Here is a 19,364-nt window from a genome sequence, read left to right as displayed (position 1 = left end):
GGCTGGCTCTGGGAGTCAGCAGATTGAAACAGGGACTCTTGCAACACACCCCACATCCAAGGTTCATCTTGTTCAAGGGCACAGTGCAAAGAGCAACCACAGTCAAAATGAAAACCGTGTCTGATGAGGGTTCCCCACTTCTATTAACTCCACATGGCTTTGCCCCCAGCTCCAGCCTTACCAGAGCACAGCTCTTCTGTAGACTGGCTTATCTACCAGATCCCTCCTGTCTGGTTGAGTTTGGGTGCTAATTCCAATTTAATTAATCCTCTGTCTCCACCATGGAAAAATGATCTCAAATTAGTCTGAAGTCACTTAGATAGCGTTCTCAGGATACGTCAGTAAGGGACTGAAAGGAGATTAAACTAGGGAAATAGTGTAAGAAATGACAGCGAGCACTGGCTGGATACTTCCATTGTGTCTCATGCTATTCATGCATTCTTACCACATTTAATTTGTACCCTAGAGACGAAGACGTCACAGCTCAGCCGGGTTCAAATACCTTAGCCGTGGGGATGGAGCTGCAAGGCTCTGTAGCTGCTCTGTACACACAACCACACCTCACCCGCTGTCTTTTGGGCCGACGTGGATGGAATCTGGATTTCCTTTCCCAATCAACCAATCTCTCATGTGTGTGTGTGTGTACAAGTGTGGGAACTAAATCTTGGGTATTGTATTTACCTTCACTGGCCTGTGAACCTCAGGGATTCTCTTGTTCTCGACTCTTGTCTTGTCATGGGGCTCTGGGACAATAGACATGTGACACTGGTTCAACTTTTATATGGTTTCTGGGGATTCGAACTCAGGACTTCATAGTTGCATACCAACTACTTTACTCTTTGAGTCAGCTCCCCAACTCCCCAAGCCCGTATTTATTTGTTTGTTTGTTTGTGATTCAGACACTCACTGGCCAATCTAGAACATGCTACGAAGAACAAGCTGGCTTTGAACTCATAGAGAACGACCATCTTTGTCTCTCAACTGCTAGGATTAAAGTGCATGCCACCACAGCCAGCCACCTCCTTTTCTTTTCTTGTTTTTTTTTTTATCTTTCTGTTTTTTGTTGTTTTATTTTCTTTTGTTCTGAGACAATGTCTTGTGTACCAAGGCTAGCCTCAAACTCTCTGAGTCAAGTTGGATGACTTGGAATTTCTGATTATTCTGCACATTGTTTATGGACCCTGCACTTTAAAGTCTAAATGTTAAGCAGTTAAAATGGAGTGAGATCGTGTTCCCTACATGCTTTGGTGCATCAGAGTGATCTGTGTGGACCAGAGTGTTTGTTTACAGTTCTGTTTTTAAAGATTTATCTTTATTTTTATTTGTGTGTGTATATAAGCCAAATGTTGAGGTGCTAATACCAAAAGAAAGTGTCAAGTTCCCTGGAGATGGAGTTATAGATGGTTGTGAGCTTCCAGGTGGGTGCTGGGAACCAAACTTTGGTCCTCTGGAAGAGCAGCAAGAACTCTTAGCTGATGAACTGTCTTTCCAGCACCTGCATTCCTTAAAACAAAACAAAACAAAACAAAACAAAAAAAAAAAAAAAAAAAAAAAAAAAACGGGGGTTGGAGAGATGGCTCAGTGCCTGCTCTTTCAAAGGTCGTGAGTTCAATTCCCAGAAGCCACATGGTGGCTCACAACCATTTGTAATGAGATCTGGCACCATCTTCTGGCATATAGGCATACATGCAGACAGAAGACTGTATACATTATAAATAAATAAATCTTTGAAAAGAAAGAAAAAACAAACCCAAAAACCATGTATTACATTTTATTTATCCAACAGTGTGTGCACACTTATGTATACTGTGACATGCAAATGGAGGTCAAGTTTAGGATCTGGATCTCTCCTTATTCCATGTGGGTTCCTGGGATCAAACACAGAGGTCAGGCTTGGCGGAAAGCACGTTTACCACGTGAGCTATCCCGTATGTCCTGGTTTACATTTTTAAAGGGAGTCCATACACAGACACTTGGCTCTTTTTTATAAAGAGACATTTGTATGCACAACCGCAAAACACCACAGGTCATGCAATAAGCATAGCGAATGGTTTTCCTGGTGAATGACATGGCCAGTGAAGGGCGCTATAGACACACACAGATCTGTGGTGTGGTAGCCAAGGTAAGGCCTCCAGGTCAGCCTCGAGGAGATGGACTAGTGGAGAAGCCAGCTGGGGCACAGCGATGCCCCGTGGAGAGCGGCAGCCAGGCTTGAGTTGCAGCCCCTGCCTGAGAAGACGCCGCAGGAGAGCGAGAGCCTTATTTTGGTTCTGTGCTCCTTGTGTACCTGAGAGCAAACTGAAGCCTGTTCCCCTTCCATTTGATTCTTCTCCTGTTTTTCTCGGGTCTGGTTTCTAGAGAGGTGTGAGAGAGCCTGTAGGGTCCTTGTGTGATGGATACAGTTTAATGGAGACAGCTGGATGCCACATGCTGCCGGGTTCAGGTTGTTTGTGGCATGGTTAGTCGGTAGGGTTTATTCAATAAGATTAGGAGGAGAGGTTCATTTTAATAAACTACAAGGGGCAGTTGTATTTAAACTCCACCGGGGCTCCTCGTCCCACTCGTGTGGATTCTGTCTTATTGGATGTTAGTGACCCGCTCTCTAGGAAGTCAGGAATATTCACTGGTGTGGGATTTAAAGAGCTGTTGATAAATTTTGAGTCAGCCTGGCTCCCCTCCAGCTTCCACCGTGCTCCTCTCTGCACACTCAGCTTGCGTCTGCTTGAGCACAGAGCTAACATAACTTCACTATCCAATTAGTGAGAACGCGTTCAGGAAGCAAGAAGAAAAGTAGTCTGAAAACCTCACACATTCCTAGCTCAAATGTAAATTACTTATCCTTTCCTTGGGAATCTGGGGAAATGGATTGCAATTGTATTGCAAACCAACTGTACAAAGATAAAGTTTCCTTAGTTTTTAGAAACAGAGTCTCAGACAACTTGGAAGCATAGACGATTCTGAGATATAATCACAGATAGAGTGGGGAGCGAGTACTATTTTATCGCTGTGATGGGAGCGATGTACCCAGATGGCATCTCATACAAAGCTTTCGAAGAACTGCTATCCCCAGGGACCTGCCACATGACGTTTAAGGTGCAATAGTGCTGTGCTTCTCATTCCCGTGTATGGAGTGCTCTCGTTGCACTGGTAATAGTCGGGGCCCTTTCTCCCTCTAGGAGCCTACCTGTCCCACGCGTTTTCTAGCTCACAGTGACATGAGGAAATGGCAGTGACTATAGTGCTGTCTCCCAGAGATCCTTCAGAAGACAAGGACTGTTCAATGAGACAAATGCATTGGTGTGTATGTGTGTGTTACAGAATATTATTTTAAGATGTTCGTGCTGTGGAATATTTTTGTTTAATGACTCAAAGATGTGCTGCATTCTTTTATGTTGCGTTTGTTTAGCTCTGTGATGCTGTGTTATTTTGCCTGTCTAAAACACCTGATTGGTCTAATAAAGAGCTGAATGGCCAATAGACTGGTAGGAAAGGAAAGGCAGGGACGGCAGGCAGAGAGAAGTGGGAGGGGAGATTTGAAAGGAAGGAGAGATCAAGGAACGAGAAAAGAAGGAGAGGAGGGCACTGGGGGGCAGCCACGGAGTCAGAGTGAAAGTAAGATGTATGGAAATAAGAAAAGGAAAAAGCCCAGAGGCAGAAGGTAGACGGGATAATTTAAGTTAGAAAAACTGGCTAGCAGCAAGCCAAGCTAAGGCCGGGCATTTATAGCTAAGAATAAGCCTCTGTGTGTATTTATTTGGGAGTTGGGTGGCAAGCACCCCAAAAAAGAGCCAAAAGAGTAAAATCAACAACTGCATGTGTGTGGTCATGTTTGCACACATGAGTACTCGTGCTCGGCACATATGCACACACAGAGAGTCATCCAGCCTGATCATACTTCTAAAAGTGTATCTAATTATCTAATAAATGGTATCTCAATCTCTCTGCTGGTTTCTTGACTTCTCCATGGCCTCCTTTAACTTCTCCAGCTCCTAGAGAAACAAATCAGTAGCTCTGGACCACGGACCACACAAAGTACAGCTCTCAGAAGTACTGTTCTCATCTTGTGGGTAGGGAGCTGTGTGAAGAACAGGGAAAAGACAAGCCTGGGTTCGTGATGCCTGTGGGATCTTTTAAAGGATGGCATGCTTTTTCTTTCTTTTGTCATTTGAACTACATATCAGTGTGATTTCCAGAAGTCCCAGCACTGCTGAAAACAGTTTCGTCTAAAGTAGTTCAATATTCTCAAGAAGTTTGCAGAAAACTGTAAGGCATGTAATATTCCCATCTCTTTCAAAATTATTTCAAATGGTAGTTATTATTGTATAAGAATTTCTATACTCTGTATTAGCTTTCCACCACTGTGACAAAACATCAGAGATAAACAACTAAAAAGAAGACAATTTTATTTTGGCTCCTGGTATCAAAAGTTTCAGTCCAATTGGCTCTACCACTTTGGACTCATCGTGAGGCAGGACATTATGGTGACAGCATGTCGTGGAGCAAAGCTGCTCATCTCACAGTGGCAGCAAGTGAGAAAAGAAAGGGAAAGGCATCCAGGATTCCAGCATCTTGCGGTGATATAACGCCCTTCCTCTGGGTCACATAGTCCCAATAGTTCCCAAACCGGGACCAATTCTTTAACACATTGCCTTCAGGAGATGCTTAAGGCATAAGCTATATTACTTAATGTTATTCAGAATTTAAACATTATTCACATTTCAATTCAGTACTCAAGTTAAGAAGCTCATACCACTGGGTTGGAAATAGAAGAGGAAAGGCAGTGGTGTTGTTAGAGGGGCAGAGAGTTGATGCCGCTAGGCCTGTCTCCTAAATATGCACCACTTCCAACTGAGGTAACTCTATGGCCTAACAAAGGAGTACCGAGATGACCCCATAGGAGAGCCAAACGGGCAAGATTTGTCATGATCGCACACATGAGCAATGTAAGCTGATCATATCCACTCCCATCGCCCTCTTCTGTCTCCCTCTTAACTGTCCTCTTCCTCAGTAATACCACACTGGGAGACTTTGCATATTACACAGATACAAATAAAATGCTTGTAAGCTTCTATAATGCAGGATTCGTGATCAAAGAGACAAAAGCAAGCACCAGAATTTTAAGATTATTTTTATGTGTGTGATTTACTTCCATGTAGATTACACACATGTATACCATATAGGTGTTTGAGCACCAGAAATTTTAAAAATAATTTTTCTGCATTTGGATTTTAGGTGTTCTTTGCCTCAGGGGTCTACTTTAATGACTTTGCTAATTTTTTGTTCTCTTTTCATGCGGCCACTTTGCAAGTGAGAAGGATCTTCAGGTGCCTCAGAGCGGAGGGAGCTGGGTGTCTTGCCTTGTTGCTGGGAGGCAACAGGAAGGAGTGGGTCGTGTGGTAGACCAGTAGTTCTTAATGCTCCATGTACACACACATTCAGATCACTTGGATTGGAGATTTAAAAAAAAAAAAAAAGGCAGGCGGCAGTGTGGCTGTATTTTACACATATTCAGAATCTCTAGGAGCAGGACTCAGATAGTAGCATGTTTTAGAGCTGTTCAAGTAGCGTCAATGTGCAAGCCAAATTTGTAACAAGTAAATTAATCCAATACTTTTTCATTTTTATTGTGTGAACAGATGATCTGGGGACCTGGTTGAAATAAAGATCCCGGTTCATCATGTCTTGATTCTGAGCAGACCGTTTGCCTTTCTTAAGCGGTAAGGATCAATAGTGGAGCTCTCAGGCTGGGGGGGGGGGACCTAAGTGGAGAGTGAGAATAGATGTCTTATGGAGAATGGGGTGAAGAGTGAGCAGCAGTGAGGTCATGGATAATTTTGTAGTAACTTGACACGAGCTAGGGTCATCTAAAAGGAGGGAACCCCATTGGAGAAAATGCCTTCATAAGGGCATTTCTTAATTAGTGATTGATGATGGAAGGCCTAGCCTGTTGTGGGTGGAGCCACTGGAATAATGGCCATGGGGTCTATAAGAAAAGCAGGCTGAGCAAGCCATGAGGAGCAAACCAGTGAGCAGCACCCTTCCATGGCCTCTGCATCAGCTCCTGCCTCCAGGATCCTGCCCTGCTTGAGTTTTTGTCCTGATTTCCTTCAGTGACTCACTCATCAGGCTATTGATGGTAGAAGGAGGCTAAGGATGAGCTGAAAATATCTGTCTGTCTAGAAAGCATGGTAGTTAAACCAAAGCCTACCCAGAGGTAGGGAGAAGAGACAAGTTCCCTGGACTACTCAACTCAAGAGGCATTGTTGCCTTCAAAGAAAGTGTACAGGCAGGAGGAATGGCTTAGCAGCTAAGAGCACTTCTTGTTCTTGCAAAGGACCGGGGTTTGTTCCCAGCACCTATGTGGAGGTTCACAACTGTTTGTAACAAACATCCATAATTTTCCCACAAATACCACCCACACATGTGGTGCATCTACTTGCATGCAAGAAAAATAATTATATGAATAAAATAAGAGATAAGAAAATAGAATAAGAAAGTGATTGCAGACTCAATCATATCTCAGTAATAATAATAATACTTCAGGATGGGGCAAGGATAGCAATGACTAGGTGCATTGATTTGTTCCCTCTTTAAAATAACAATGCAACTCGTGGAGATTAAATAAAGACAAGCCTGACAGCCAGGACAGGAAGCTTTTGTGTTGTGTGTGAAGCTATGTGGGTGGCATTAAGTAAATAGTTCATAAGAACTGTCTTTGGACTTGGAGGGAGGGGATACCGTCATTGCTCCATCAAATAGAGATGCTCCAGTGTGTTTCAGTGGGTGAGAAAATGGGGTTAAATGTGACACAGGGAGAGAAGCACTGGAGTTAATAAGCCAAGGAGGAGCATTCAGACGTGCGCATTTACTCTCTGTAATGAGATCTTGGGTTACCTGTAAAAACATTTAGCTCTGATTGTTTTAAAGAGAAGAGACAAAATGTTTAATATGTGGCCCCCTGGAGTGTGCCCTTTTTCTGATGGAAATGATAAGCCTGATGCAATCGCTATCCTGTGCGGCAGATCCGCTTATACAGCTTCCTAGCAAAGGATGCAATTGAGAACAATGGTGCAGATGTTCAGTTTTCAGATGATGAGGCGAGAGCACATCTGGGGATAAGAGGAGCTGAATGCCTTCCATAGACTGTAAAAGCTCCCACCTGGTCCCAGAACTCACCTGCCTGACTTTGACCAAGATGTTCCATACTGCAGAGGCCCAAACGCTGAGTCTACCTAGTAATTAAAAATCTCCTCCAGAGGCTGTTCCTTGTGATCTGAGAAAGTGTGATTGTATTGAAATTGCAGTGAGTCCTTGAGACCCCGACAAGTGGCACCAGAATGCGGGATCAAGAGAATGAACAGCATAGGTAGGGAGGAAATAATGTACTTGTTCTGAGGCAAAATCCTTGGCTAAGGTTTTCAGAGGTCCTGGTGTTCGCACATTTTTCTGACTGCTCCAGGCAGATGCCTCTGAGAGCCTCCACTTTCTCCTGTCACCCTGGGGGTCTCTCTTGGAAGAGAAAAGCTCTACCTGTCCCTAAGAATTCAGGAAGAAATGAGATGGGAACTATCCTGCAGAGACCAAATGACAGAAAACTCAGTTGAGTCGTTCTTATTTTCCATTACTGAGGTCTTAAATTGTTGATTTTTAAAATTTTTCTTCTTCTATTGAACAGAGTCTTTTCTCATATAATATATCTTGATTACAGTTCCCCTACTTCCACTCCTCCCAGTCCCTCCCCACTTTCCGTCCTCTCTAGATCCACTCCTTTCTGTCTCTCTTTAGAACAGAACAGACTTCTAGTAGATAACAACCAAACATGCAATTCAATCTGTAGTGGCATTTCATTTGTATTTTAATAAATAATACTTGCCTGAAGATCAGAGAGTAAAACAGCCCCACTGGTCAGCCTTACAGACGAGGCAGTGGTGACACACACCTTTAATCCCAGTAGCCACACAGTTTGCCATAGAAATCAGGTGGTAGTGGTGTTCGCCTTTTATCCCAGTCCTAGAGAGGAATTTAAGATGGGAGGAGACAGCTCTCACACACAGTCTCATCCTGAGACTCCTGGAGGCAAGATCGCCATTTCAGACTGAGGTAGAGTAATAGCCTGTGGCTGGCTGTTTTGCTTTTTTGACCTTCAGGTTGAATCTCAATATCTGTCTCTGGGTTTTTATTAATCTCTCTCTCTCTCCCTCCCTCTCTCTCTCTCTCTCTCTCTCTCTCTCTCTCTCTCTCTCTCTAAAACAAAAATATTGAGGCCGAACAAGGCAACTCAGCAGAAGGAAGAGCCCCAAGAGCAGTCACACAAATCAGAGACCCACTCGTCCATACATCCAGGAGTCCCATAAGAATAGAAGCTGAAAGCTACGATGTACACAGAGGACCTGGTGCAGACTTGTGTAGACTGTTATTGCTGCTTCCGTCTCTGTGAGTTCATGTGAGCCTTGCTCAGTTGATTTAGAGGCCCTTGTTCTCCTGGTGTCCTCCATCCCCTCTGGCTCCTACACTGTTTCTGCCTTCTCTACTTCAGGGTTCCCTGAGCTCTGAGGAGAGAGATTTAACAGAGACGTTTAGAGCTGTGTGTTCCAGTCTCTCTCTGTCTCTCTCTGTCTCTGTCTCTCTCTCTGTGTGTGTGTGAAGTCTGACTGTGTGTCTTTGCGTTCGTTCCCATCTGCTGCAGAAGGAAGCCTCTCTGATGAGGCACCAATCTACGAGTATAGAAGAACAAAAATCATTAGGAGTCATTTTATTGTTATTATTTTTTTTAATCTTAGGTCTCTTGGCTATGTACTCTCTGGTCCTTGGCCACCCAGTGTCAGCTATGGGTTCTATTTTGTGGAGTGGGCCTTAAGTCAAATCAGACATTGGTGGCTATTCTTATGGGTTCTGTGCCACCGTTGCTCTAGTATATCTTACAGGCAGAACCTATTATGTCAAAGCTTGCATAGCTGGGTTGATACTTATATTTCTCTTTTGTTAGCCTGCAGAGTACCTCCCTGTACCAAAGACACTAAAACTTAGGGGTGAAGGCTCCATGCAGGTTTCACCTCGACTTCTCCATGTGCAATGAGTTGTGTGGGTGTTACCCTTAGCAATGGGGTCCTACAGTTTGTGGAAAGCAACCCTTACCTTAGCAACGACCTAGGTTGTTTGGGGATTCCCACGGGAACTCAATTGAATACAACCCAGTCAAGACAACCCAGACAAGAGATGACCAGTTATGACTCTGTCACTCCCATTATTACGGCCTTATTAGGCTCACCTTCAGATATTTCAGAATTTCCACTGCACTGGGTTTCCATACCATCCCTCAAATGCCCTCAATTTTAGCTGTCTTTCCCAAAATTTCCTCCCTCAAACCTATCTCCCCGCTCCCCACCTGATACTCCCATTCATATCCTACCCCACTCCAGTCCACCCCTAAAATTTGTTCTATTTTTCCCTCCCAGGGGGATCCATGTGCTCCTACCACAGACCCTGTCTCCATACCTAACCTTTCTGAGTCTATGGATTATAGATTTGTTTTATTTAAAGGCTAATAATGACATATAAATGAATACATACCATATTTATCTTTCTGGGTCTGGATTACCTCACTCAGGATGATTTTTCTGGAGTTCCATCCATTGTCTACAAATTCCATGATATCATTTTTTAAACAGCTGTGCAATATTCTATTGTATATGTACCATATTTTCTTTATCAGTTCTTTGGTTGAAGGACATCTAGGTTGTTTCCAGTTTCTGGCTATTATGAATAGAGCATCAGTGATACTGGCTGAGCAAGTGTCCTGTGCTGGGATGGAACATCCTTTGGGCATACGCCCAAGAGTGGCATAGCTGGATCTTGAGGTCAATTGATTCCTAACTTTCTAAGGAAATGTCATATTGATTTCCATAATGACTATACAACTTTGCTCTCCCACCAACAATGGAGTAGTGTTCCCCTTATTCCACATCCACAGCATGAGCTGTCACTTGTATTATTGATCTTAGCCATTATGTCAGGTGTAGGGTGTAATCTTAAAGTAGTTTTGTTTTGCATCTCCCTGGTATCTAATGATGTCAAATATTTCTCTAAGTGAGTCTCAGCCATTTGAATTTCCTCTATAAAGAATTCTCTGTTTAGGTCTTTACTTCACTTTTAAAGTGCATTAGTTAATTTTTGATATCTAGTCTCTTGAGTTATTTTTATATTTTGGATATTAGTCCTCTATCAGATGTAGAGTTGGTTTAAAAACTCTTTTTCCCATTCTGTAGGCTGTCACTTTGTCTGAATGATGGTATTCTTTGCCTTACAGAAGGTTTTCAGCTTCATGAAGTCCCATTTATGAATTGTTGGTCTCAGTTCCTTTGCTATTGGTATTCTGTTCAGGAAGTTGTTTCCTGTGCCAATGCATTCAGGGCTATTCCCCACTTTCTCATCTATCCAGTTCAGTGTAACTGGTTTTCTTTTTTTAATGCTACATAAACAGTCATTATACTGTTTTTTTTTCTGCATCTTCGTTGTTTTATTGAGCTATACATTTTCCCACTCCTCTCCCTACTCTCCTCTCCTCTCCCCTTCCAAACTCCTCCTGCCCCCCACTCCCAATTTACTCAGGAGATCTTGTCTTTTTCTCCTTCCTAAGTGGATACATGTATGTCTCTCTTAGGGTCCTCTTTGTTGTCTAAGTTCTCTGGGGTTGTGGATTGTAAGCTGATTATCCTTTGCTTTCTGTCTAATACCCACTCATGAGTGAGTACATACTGTGTTTGTTTCTGGGTCTAGATTACCTCATTCAGGATAGCTTTTTTTCTAGTTCCATCTATTTGCCTGCAAATTTCAAGATGTCATTATTTTCCACTGCTAAGTAGTACTCCATTGTGTAAATGTACCACATTTTCCTTACCCATTTCATTGAGGGGAATCTAGGTTGTTTTCAGATTCTGACTATTATAAATAATACTGTTATGAGCACAGGTGAACAAATTTCCTTGTGATGTGATTGAGCATCCTTTGGGTTTATGCCCAAAAGTGGTATTGCTAGGTCTTGAAGTAGGTGAATTCACAATTTTCTGATAAACTGTCATACTGATTTCCAAAGTGGCTGTACAAGTTTGCACTCCCACCAGCAATGGAGGAGTATTCCCCTTACCCCAATTCCTTTCCAGCATAAGCTGTCATCGCTGTTTTTGATCTTGGCTATTTTGACAAGTGTAAGATGGAATCTCAGAGTTGTTTTGATTTGCATTTCTCTGATGGCTAAGGAAGTCGAGCATTTCCTTAAGTATCTTTTGACCATTTGAGATTCTTCTGTTGAGAATTCTCTGTTAGGTCTGTACCCCCAGTTTCTATCAGATTATTTGTTCTTTTGATGTCTAGCCTTGATTTCTTTGTATATTTTGGAGATGTCTTTTGTTAGATGTGGGGTTGACAAAGATCTTTTCCCATTCTGTAGGCTGGCATTTTTACTTGTTGACTATGTCCTTTGCTTTATAGAAACTTCTCAGTTTCAGAAGGTCCTGTTTACTAATTGTTGCTCTCAGTGTCTGGTCTACTGGAGTTATATTTAGGAAGTGGTCTTCTGTACCACTGCATTCAATGCTACTTCTCACTTTCTCTTCTATGAGGTTCAGTGTGGTTAGTTTTATGTTGAGGTCCTAAGATATTTTATATTATTTGAGGCTCTTATGAAAGATGCTGTTTTTCTGTTTTCTTTCTCAGTCTGTTTGTCATTGTATATAGAAGGGCTACTGATTTTTTTTCTGAGTTAATTTTGTATTCATCTTCTTTGCTGAGTGTTTACCAGCTATAGGGGTTTCCTAGTGGAATTTTCAGTATCACTTATGCATATTATCACATCATCTGAAAATAAAGATGCTTTGACTTCGCTCATTCCAATTTGTATTCCCTTGATCTACTTTAGTTCGTGTATTGCTCTGGCTAAGACATCTAGTACCATATTGGATAGGTATGGACAGAGTGAAAAACTTTGTCTTGTTTCTGATTTTAGTAGACTTGCTTAGATTTTCTGTCCATTTAATTTGGTGTTGGCTATAAGTTTGCTGTAAATTGCCCTTATTTTGTTTAGGTATGTTCCTTGTATTCCTAATCTCTCTGGGACTTTTATCATGAAGAGGTGCTGTATTTTGTCAAAGGCCTTTTTGGCATCTAATGAGATGATCACATAGTTTTTTCTTCCACTTTGTTTATATGATGGGTTACATTTATTGGTATTTTTATATTAAACTATCCCTATAGCTCTGGGATGAAACCTACTTAATTATTGTGGATGATCTTTTTGATGTGTTCTTGGATTTGGTTTGAAAGCATTTTATTGAATATTTTTATATCAATGTTCACGAGGAAAATTTGTCTGTAATTCTCTGTCTTTGTTGGTACTTTAAGTGTTTTTGGGTATCAGGGTAACTGTGGCCCCATACAATGAAGGGGGCTTCTGTTTTGTGGAATGATTTGAGGAGTATTGGTGTTAACTATTCTTTGAAAGTCTGATAGAAGTAATCCATCCCTGTTTCTGTTGTTTTTGTTCTTTGTTTGTTTCTTTGTTTGTTTTTGTTTGGGAGACTTTTAATGACTGCTTCTATTTCACTAGGGGTTATAGGTTTATTTAAATTGTTTATCTGATGCTGATTAACTTTGGCAAGTGGCACCTATTGAGAAAATTATTCATTTCTTTTAAATTTTCCAATTTTGTGGAATATATGTTGCAAAGGCATGGCCTCATGATTCTCTGAATTTCCTGGTTGTTTGTTATTATGTTCCTCATTTCGTTTCTGATTTTGATAGTTTGGAAATTCTTCTTCTGCCTTTTGGTTAGTTTGCATAAGGGTATGTCTATCTTGTTGATTTTCTTGAAGAACCAATTCTTTCTTTCATCGATTCTTTGTATTGTTCTCCTTGTTTCTATCTTATTGATTTCAGCCCCGAGTCTGATTATTTCCTGCTGTCTACTTCTCTGGAGTGTTATTACTTCTTTTTGTTCTAGAGCTTTCAGGTGTGCTGTTAAGTTGCTAGTATGAAATCTCTCCAGTTTTTTTTATTTTAATGTAGGTGCTTAGAGCCATGAATTTGCCTCAGCACTGTTCTCATTGTGTCCCACAAGTTTGTGCTGTATGTTCATTTTCATTGAATTCTAGAAAGTCTTTAATTTCTTTATTTCTGTATTGATCCAGTTTTCATTCAGTAGAGAGCTTTTCAGTTTCCATGAGTTTGTAGGCTTTATATTGCTTCTGTTGTTATTGATAAGATGCAGGGAGTTATTTCAGTTTTCTTGTACCTGTTGAGACTTTATTTGTGTCCAAGTATGTGATCAATTTTGGAGAAAGTTCCACTGAGAAGAACATATATTCTTTTGTGTTTGGGTGAAATGTTCTATAAATATCGATTTAGATCCATTTGGTTTTAACATCCATTTGGTTCAGAATTTCTCTACTTTGTTTTTGTCTGGATGATCTGTCTGTTGATAAGAACAGGATATTAAAGTCTCCCACCATCAATGGGTGAGAGTCAATACGTGATTTAAGCTGTTGTAGTGTTTCTTTTACAAAAGTGGGTGCCATTGAGTTTGGGACATAGATTTTAAGAATTAAAGTATCTTCTTGGTGACTTTTTCATGTGATGAACATGTAATGTCCTTCCCTATCTCATTAGTTTTGGTTTGAGTTCTATTTTATTATATATTAAAAATGGCTACACCAACGTGTTTCTTAGGTCCATTTTCTTGGAATAATTTTTCCAACCCTTTACCCTGAGATAATAGCTATCCTTGATGTTGAGATGTATTTCTTGCATGCAGCAAAAGAATGGATCCTGCTTTCGTATTGATTCTGTTAGTCTGTGTATTTGTATTGGTGAATTGAGACCATTGATATTGAGGTATCAATGACCAATGGTTGTTGATTCCTGTTATTTTGTTGGTGGTGGTGATGGTGGTGTTTGTGTGTATATGTGTGTGTGTGTGTTCTTTCCCTCTTTTGCTTTTGCTTTTGCTTTTGTGAGATTATTTATTTTCTATGTTTTCATAGATGTAGTTAACTTCCTTAGGTTGGAGTTTTCCTTCTAACACCTTTTGTAGGCCTGGATTTATATATAGATATTGTTTAAATTTGGTTTTATTATGTAATATCTTATTTTCTTCATCTATAGTGATTGTAAGTTTTTCTAGGCTGGCATATGTGGTCTTTTAGAGTCTGCAGCAAACTATGACCTTCTGACTTTTAGAGTTTCCATTGAGAAGAAGGGTGTAATACTAATTGGTCTGTCTTTGTATGTTATTTGATCTTTTCCCCTTGCATCTTTTAATATTCTTTATTTGTTCTGTACATTTAATGTTTTGATTACTATGTGCCAGGGGGACTTTCTTTTCTGGTCTAGTCTATTTGGTGTTCTAGATGGTGTTTGTACCTTTATAGACAACTCCTTCTTTAGACTAAGAACAATTTCCATGATTTTGTTGAAAACATTTTCTGGGTTTTTGAGCTGTTTCTTCTCCTTTCTCTATTCCTTCCTTAGGTTTTGTCTTTTCATAGTGTCCCTAATTTCCTGGATGTTTTGTGGATTTAACATTTTCTTTGACACGTGTTTTTATTTCTTCTATCATATCTCAAGGCCTGGTATTCTCTCTTCCATCTCTTGTGTTCTGTTTGTGAGGCATGCCTCTGTAGTTCCTGTTCCAATTCCTAAATTTTTCATTTCTATGATCCCTTCAGTTTGAGTTTTCTTTTTTGATTCTATTTCCATTTTCAGATCTTGAACACTTCTATTCATTTCCATATACAATTTGTGTTTTCCTGGATTTCTTTAAGACTTGGGAGAAGCCAAAAAGTTCCAGAAATCTTTATGTTGTTATGATTATGAGGTAGCTTAGGAAGAGGATTGAAGATAACAACAAAGTTCTTCAAATTAATTTCCTCTTTAAGAACTCTCTCATCGTCATAAGGCAGTTTGAAGTTCTTTTTCTTGTGCTTCAGCTGTGTTGGAGTATTCAGGGTCTCCTGTGGTAGAATAACTGGGCTCTAGTGGAGACAAATCGCCCTGAATATTATTGATTGTAATTTTATGTTAGTGTATATGCATTTGGAATTGGGTCAAGAACCCTTCTTCCTTCTGCCCCCTTCCTTCTTTGGGCACATAACACCACCTAGCTCAGCCTGTCTGGGCGCTGGGGGCGAATCCTCAGGGCAAACAGGCGGGCGGGAGTTCCTTTGTTTCACTGGCCTGCCTGCACCAAGCAAGGTAGGCGCTTTGTTTACGAACTACCCAACCAGCACGGAGATCTGGGCTCGGTACCAGGAGAGACATCATTGGGGTGAGTTTGTGACGTGGCAGCAGCCCCGGACAGGGAACTCAGAAGTTCCTCACCCACCCCCATCCCTCCTGGGCTCCCTGCAGAGACTCTACTCCCTACAGACTGCCTCTCTGTTCCTATCCCACTCAGCTTGCATCCAGAACCCTTCTTCCTTCTGCCCCCTTCCTTCTTTGGACACATAACACCACCTAGCTCAGCCTGTCTGGGCGCTGGGGGTGAATCCTCAGGGCAAACAGGCGGACGGGAGTTCCTTTGTTTCACTGGCCTGTCTGGGCGCTGGGGGCGAATCCTCAGGGCAAACAGGCGGACGGGAGTTCCTTTGTTTCACTGGCCTGCCTGCACCAAGCAAGGTAGGTGCTTTGTTTACAAACTACCCAACCAGCAAGGAGAGTGGATCTTGGCACCAGGAGAGCCATCATTGGGCACGGAGATCTGATATTGTCACCAGGAGAGACATCACTGGAGCACCAGGAGAACCATCACTGGGGAGTACCATCACTGGGAAGGTACAACAGTAGGCAAGGAGACCTGATCCTGTAAAAGAAGATCCATAGGAGAGCATTCGGAGGAAGAGATGGGCAGGCGCCAATGCAAGAATTCACCCAACAATCTGAAAAATAATATGAAACCACCAGAACCCAGCGACCTCACATCAGGAGGACATGAACACCTTAATCATGAAGAAGTAGAAAAAATTGACTTTATGAAAGTGATTGATGCCCTTAAACAGCATGTAAAAAATGCCCTTATAGAAATGGATGAGAAGTATAACAGAAAGTTTGAAAAATTGAGTAAATCAGTGAATGATACCCTAGGAAACCAAGGAAAAACAATCAAACAGATAATGGAAACAGTTCAAGTCTTGAAAACTGAATTGGAGGCAAAGAAGAAAACACAAACAGAAGGCTGGCTGGACATGGAAAATCTAGGTAAATGAATAGAGTCTACAGAAACAAGCATAACCAACAGAATACAAGAGATAGAAGAAAGAATCTCAGATTCTGAAGATACCATAGAGAAAATAAACACGCTGATCAAAGAAAACAGCAAGGCCAACAAACTCTCATCACAAAACATTCAGGAAATATGGGACACAATAAAAAGACCAAACCTAAGAATAATAGGAGTAGAAGAAGGGGAAGAAGCGCATCTCAACGGTCCAGAAAATATATTTAATAAAATTATAGAAGAAAACTTTCCCAACCTAAAGAAAGATATACCTACGAAGGTTCAAGAAGCATACAGAACACCGAATAGGCTGGATAAAAAAAAAAAACATCCCCTCGCCATATAATAATCAAAACACAAAGCATACACAACAAAGAAAGAATATTAAGAGCTGCATAGGAAAAAGGCCAAGTTACTTATAAAGGTAAACCTATCAGACTTACACCTGACTTCTCTATGGAAACAATGAAAGCCAGAAGGTCCTGGATAGATGTACTGCAGAAACTAAGAGACTGTGGATGCAAGCCCAGACTACTATACCCAGACAAGCTTTCGTTCACTATAAATGGAGAAAACAAAATTTTCCAGGATAAAAACAAATTTAAACAATACGTAGCCACAAATCCAGCCTTACAGAAAGTAATAGAAGGAAAATCACTAACCAAGGAGTCCAACAATGACCACAATATCTCAGACAACTAGAGACCCTTCACCAGCGCAACACAAAGAAGGGAAACACACAAAATTTACTACAAAAAAAATGACCGGAGTTAACAACCACTGGTCATTAATATCACTTAATGTCAATGGACTCAACTCTCCTATAAAAAGGCACAGACTAAGAGATTGGATACGAAAACAGGATCCAACATTCTGCTGTTTACAAGAAACACACCTCAACTACAAAGACAGACACCTACTCAGAGTAAAGGGTTGGGATAAGGCGTATCAAGTTAATGGACCTAAGAAACAAGCAGGTGTAGCCATACTAATTTCTAACAAAGTTGACTTCAAACTTAAATCAATCAGAAGAGATGGAGAGGGACATTTTCTACTCATAACAGGAACAATTCATCAGGATGAAGTCTCAATCCTGAATATCTATGCCCCTAATACAAAAGCACCCACGTACGTAAAAGAAACATTGCTAAAACTCAAGGCAACAATCAAACCACACACATTAATAGTAGGAGACTTTAACACTCCTCTCTCACCAATGGACAGGTCAATTAGACAGAAACCTAACAGAGAAATAAGAGAATTATTGGAGGTAATGAATCAAATGGACTTAACAGACATCTATAGAATATTCCACCCAAATAGGAAAGAATATACCTTCTTCTCTGCAGCTCATGGAACCTTCTCGAAAATTGACCACATACTCGGTAACAAAGCAAACATCCACAGTTACAAAAAAAATCTGTAACCACCTGTATCTTATCAGATCACCATGGATTAAAGCTAGAATTCAACAACAATGCTACCCCCAAAAAGCCTACAAACTCATGGAAACTGAACAGTCAACTACTGAACCATACCTGGAATTGGGTCGATTACAAGTCTTTATGCTGATTTCTGGTTTTGTCTTCATTGAGTGGTATTCTGTTCCTTCTGTTTCCTCTCTGGGTTTTCAGAGAGTTTGATGCCTGTGTGTTGCCTGGTAGGGATTATTCTTTTGACCTGACAGTTTGGACTACTGGGAGTTCTAGGTAAAATGTGTTTCTGGGCACTGGGAGCTGACACTTAGGAATGGTGATAGGTTAGGGGTCTTAGGGAGTCCACAGAGGGAGCAGGGTCTTCAAGAAGGTTATACTTATTTTATCTCCTTGAAATGGGGTAGACAGTGAAGAACGGTCACCCCAGAGGCTCTGCCATAGCACTGGGATGCAACCAGAGATTAGATGTAGAGGAACAGAAGGAGAGAGAAGATCTACAGTCAGCCCACCTGCTTCCCTGGCAGGAGTGGTCTGTGGGTTAGCAGGAGGTGCCTGTTGGAGTTGGGGCTGGGATTAAGCAAAAGTGGGGAGAAGGCGGTAGGAGGAGGAAGTCTGTGGGATCCACAGCAGGTGTTCTGCTGCAGAGCTGGGGGTGAGACTGGAGGATTGGATCTGGGAGAACAGAAGGAGAAGAGAACTCTTTTATTGTTTATAAACCTGAGTCGTTTAGATTCATGAAGTAGTTCATGCTTTAAAAAATGGATCTAAAAAGATTTGTTTTCATGCAAAGCTGAAGTGTTTATCACCAGCATGCTCGGCCTGAAGAAAACACTATGGAAATAGTGAGCACACACATGCCACACACACACACACACAAATGCATCCATGCACACTCATACACATATATGTATACATGCTCACATATACATATGCACACACGCACTCATGCACACACACACATACACACACTCGAGTTGAGAAAAAACAGAAAAATGAGGTGAATAACAATATGTCTATAGACAGATATAAATAAGTAGACATCATAAAACAAGAGAACAAAGACAAAAGTTCTTGAAACACAAGGGATGAGGGAAGTGGAACTGGTAGGTGGGGACTCAGGAGAAGCCACAAAGTTCCAGAAATCTTAAAGTTATTGTGGCTATGAGATAGTTTATTAAGAAGAGTGAAGGTAACAATAAAATTTTCAAAGATCCTTCCTTGCTGTACTAATGTGACATGCGACATAACCCACAGAAACAGGGCAGTTAAAAGTATTGACTAACTTGGCCTCATCTTTTTCTGCAACTGCACAATAAGATTTGGACTAAAGTCACCTCCGTATATATTGAACAGCAACTATCTTGATTTGCAGGCGGGTTATAACCTAATCTAAATGAATACTCTAATAACTGAGCAACTGAAGCTTGACCAATCACAGCAACCATCCCTTCAGTCAATCCGGTCTAACCATTGTCACATGTTTTAGGATTACCATTACCGTGATGAATCTCCACAACCAAAGCACTTTATTTGGCTTACACTTCAACATCGCTGTTTGTTGTTGAAGACAGGAACTAAAACAGCTCAGTTGATGAAGAGGCCATGGAGGGGTACTGCTTAGTGGCTTGCTCCCCAAGGCTTGCCCAGCCTGATTTCTTACAGAA

Source organism: Chionomys nivalis, chromosome 21 (assembly GCF_950005125.1).
Source record: "Chionomys nivalis chromosome 21, mChiNiv1.1, whole genome shotgun sequence".
Taxonomy (NCBI): domain Eukaryota; kingdom Metazoa; phylum Chordata; class Mammalia; order Rodentia; family Cricetidae; genus Chionomys; species Chionomys nivalis.
Note: the sequence above shows the minus strand (reverse complement) of the source record.